The sequence below is a fragment of the Fukomys damarensis genome, unplaced genomic scaffold (genome assembly GCF_012274545.1).
Source record: "Fukomys damarensis isolate Sample0158 unplaced genomic scaffold, DMR_v1.0_HiC HiC_scaffold_1, whole genome shotgun sequence".
NCBI classification, from domain to species: Eukaryota; Metazoa; Chordata; class Mammalia; order Rodentia; family Bathyergidae; genus Fukomys; species Fukomys damarensis.
The window spans coordinates 42,859,826-42,864,015 of record NW_022900913.1 but is presented as its reverse complement, the minus strand read 5'-3'; the positions used below and the strand labels follow the sequence as shown (position 1 = coordinate 42,864,015).

General features: G+C 34.6%; 1 pseudogene; it reads left to right on the top strand.

The window, feature by feature from the left end:
• Positions 1-2,389: 2,389 nt before the first annotated feature.
• LOC117285565 lies at positions 2,390-2,479 on the top strand (annotated as a pseudogene).
• The last annotated feature ends 1,711 nt before the right edge of the window (positions 2,480-4,190 follow it).

Here is a 4,190-nt window from a genome sequence, read left to right as displayed (position 1 = left end):
ATGTTATCAGGCCTGATATGCTAAAAAAAAAAACCCACTCACAGGTATCAGAATTCTGAAGACTGAGAATACTGACAAATTGTGATGAGAAGAAAGAATAGAAAAAAACAGAATAGGCCAAGGAGGACTACCCAGAAAACAGAAAGTCAGAATGAAGGCCATGCATTTTAAGAGGAAGGATCCAAAAAATTGAGGTAATAAGATATTAAACACAAAATTTGACTCTAACAAATATTCTTCTAGGGAATACCTAGAAATTTGCTTTTCTAACTCTAAGCACTGATTCCAGAGCCTAAATGTTGGGATTTGAATCTCAGTTCAACAACTTACTAGCTGTTATTTAATTACCCTGTGCTTTGCCTCAGTGAACCATGGCAAGAATGCTAGAAAGTGTCTCAGGTGGTGATTGTGAGGGTTACACATACTTAGCTCCAAGAAAACACTATATAAACTATTGTTACTATATTTTTATCATTGTTATTTACTCAATAAAATCCCACAAAAGCCTTAAAAAATCTTTTAACTACCACTAGCATTTTTAGTATTAGTTTACATTTCATTAATTTAATATTGCCACTGATTAAGTCTTTTCAAACCATAATTTAATAAGTCTAAATACATTTTAGTATAGATTATTACCTTTCCAAACCAGTCTCAAGGATTCATACATAGCAGAGTAACTTTTAATTAAAATTGCTTAAAAACATTAATTTAAATTTGCTGATTAAAAAAACTCACTCAGTTAAAACATTCAAGAAAACAAATCCAAAATTTATTCCAAATCTATTATCTAAAATAACAGGCACCAATATCAAATTAACATAAATTCAGGCATCCCCTCAGTCAGCAGAAAGACAGACAAATAATTTTAGAAAAAAATATTTACGATGGGAGAATATTATAGGGAATTAAGTTGGAAAAGAGAGAAAGTAATAAGTATTGATTCAGAGTTTAAGAATTTGATAAAAACTTTTCCAGAATTCCCTCCTCTTTTATTTGTAGGTTGTGGCAGGGAATCCAAATGAACCCAGTAGTCAAGATGGAACATTTTACTACATTCTGTCATAATCACATGTATTAAAACTCCTCTTCTGAAAGTAGAATTGATCCAGCACAGAATGTTCTCCCACCCACATCAGCCACAAGGACAAAGCCTGACTTCAAAGGGCAGCCGCCATGGAGTAATAACCTCAGCAGTGACCATCTTGCCAAATATAGCCAGGAAACTCTAAATCTCTTCTTGTTCACTTCAAAATAAGTATGTTTCTAATGAAAGTGTGTTTCCATAGATCTTCACTAGTGCTGACATTCTTGGCTTGGAAAAAGCTCTCAGACTTTTATCTCTAAAGAAAGCAGGCCCATGATCACAGTGGAGGAGGGTGGCCACTGGATGATATGAACCCAGCTGCACTGAGATGTACTCACTTCTGACATTCATATATAAAAAAGAAGCTGGAGAACAAGATTAGAATGTTTATAATTAACTTTGTATATACAGAGAGACTTTTTGTCATTTTTGGTACAGAGTAGGCAAAGTGTGTTTTTACATTGCACACTGTTCACTAACCCTCAGTCAAATGCACAAATTTTATTTTACCAATATGATACCCCAAGCATTCTGTAGAAAATCACAGTCCCTGCAGGGTGATAATTTAGATTTGTATTTATTTGGAGTGTGTGTGTGTGTGTGTGTGTGTGTGTGTGTGTGTTACAAGGGCTCAAGCCCAGGATTTTGTGCAGACAAGACAAACATTCTAACACTGAACTAAAGCCCCAGCACCCAGAGCTATTGTTTTTTTTTCATTCCCTAAGTAGTCTATATTTTAAGGATTTCTAGTGAAGCCATAAAAATGTATTTTAATAAACACTGGCAAATACATCTGCCACAGATGGCTTAATACATTTAAAAGAATGTATTAATAATTTATTATTTTAAATTACTGCTTTACTATCACTGATGAAAAGGACATATGTTAGAGAGTTCACTACTAAGCGGACTATTTGAATATAGCTCTGTCAAAGAGAGTGTAAAGATTTTTCAATAAGATTTTTCAAATACATTATATTTGGCCATATTGCTCAAAATACAAGATAAAAAAGAATAATTTCTGACCACTGGTCAATAATAATCAATTTTTATGTAACATCCAATAAAGTAAAAGATTCCTTAACAAGGAATTTTAATAGAGTATAATGAATGTTCTAAAAGAGGAGGCAGCCTGGGAGTATCAGGGTACACAAGCAAAGGGCTGTCAGCAAGGGCTGGACAAAGAAGCAGTTTCTAGCCTGAGATGTGAAAACTGAATTCAAGCAGTATTTCCCCAAGTATGATCCAAGTATGACCCAAGGACAGCTGAGAAAGTGAAAGCCTTTTCAGAAAATGTTATGTATCGCTTCTCGGCCTTTTGGCTAAGATCAAGTGTAGAAAATGTTATGAAATCCTGCATTTTCCATTAGTACTGGTTGAATTGTACCCCCCCAAATATATAATGAAATCCTAGCCTCCGGTACAGTACCTTACAATGTGGCCTTATTTGAATGCTGGGTCTTCACACAGGTAATATATTGGAAATGAGGTCCTTAGGGTCACCCCAATCAAGTACAGCTGGTAGCCTTATAAAAAGGGGAAAGTTTTGAAACTCAGAATTATAGACACACACAGGCAGAATGTTGTATAAAGACTGGTGGTAATACTGTCACAAGCTAGGAACTATTAAAAGCCAGAAAAGAGACCAGATTCTCCTCTACCAGGGCTTAAACCTGTCTGATCTCAGATATCTAGTTTTGAGAACTGTGAGGCAACAAATTTCTGTCATTTAAGCCACTCAGTTTGTGGCATTGTGTTAAGGAAGCCCTAACAAATTAATATTCCACTACATATCTGTTTGAGGCCACACCCTTACATGTGCTTCAACCAAATAATATCTGGCAAAGATTGAATTCAGAAGCAGATATGAAATTCTAGTGTATTTTACTGAGCCAAAAATGAAAGATATTTGAAAAAAACTTTAAAAAATCACTCTTCTTACCAAATTGTCTTTTCCTGTCAAGTACAATTATTTTTATAAAATGTTATTTATGCATTATCACTGTTATTTTAAGACCCATCAGTGATATTAATGATAACTATATTTCTTTTTACTTCTAATTTCTGATACCTCAAATGATGATAGATACACTGAGCAACAAGAATTCTTTGAGCTCCTCAATTTTTACAATTTAAAGGAGTTCTTCAGACTAAAATTTGACATAACACTTAGCCAGGGAAAGCAGGAGCAAAACCATCCAGGACAGGGGAACAGCACATGCAAAAACCTAGAAGACAAAAAGTAATCCTAGTTCAATGTTAATAACACAAAGAATATAAGGGGGCACAGAGATAAAAAAACTAAACACCAGTTCACAAAGATCTGTTTAAATTAAGGAGTATAGCTATAGGAGAAGAAACAAAGAACTGACTAGCAATTTGGGGGACAGGTCCTCTCAATGCAGTAAAAAGAATGGAGCCCCAGAAATGAGAGCAAAGAACTAGTCAGAGGTTAAGTGCTTTAGCAAAGACAAAATACTAGGAAATAAAGACAAAATGTGGACTAATAAAGGACTTGCTGATTATTACATATGGAAGGTGAAAGGCAGAGAGGAACTTAATTTAGAACAACAGTTTCAGATGTTGTCAATTAATTATTTAGTGGTGCCATTTAATAAAACAGAAAACAGATAGAGGGCCAAGTTTGGAGGAGGGAAAGTAATGAGTTCAGTTTCTCAAATCGTAACTCTGAGATACCTGAAGAACACCTAAAAGTAGTAGACCAGCAAGCAATTTACCATAGAGCACAGGAAATAGGTATGGGTTGGACATACATATTTGGGAAATATTGCTATATAAGCTACATATAGTGCAGACTGCACTGTTTATCATTACCATTTCAATATGTAATTATTGTAAGAGTTACTTGTGAGACATTTTGCACCATTTTTTTTTCCAAACCAAGTCTTCAAATTCCTGTGCATGTTTTTCCACTTGCAGCTTATTCAAACTGGACAAGCCACATTGCAAAATGAAAATGTGTAAAGTAAATATATGGAACACAAAAGACATGAAGATCACCTCTGAAATCACAGAGACATCACCATTAAGGAAAGAGCAGAAAAAGAGAGCAAGAAAGGAATGGTCAGATAAATAGGAACCA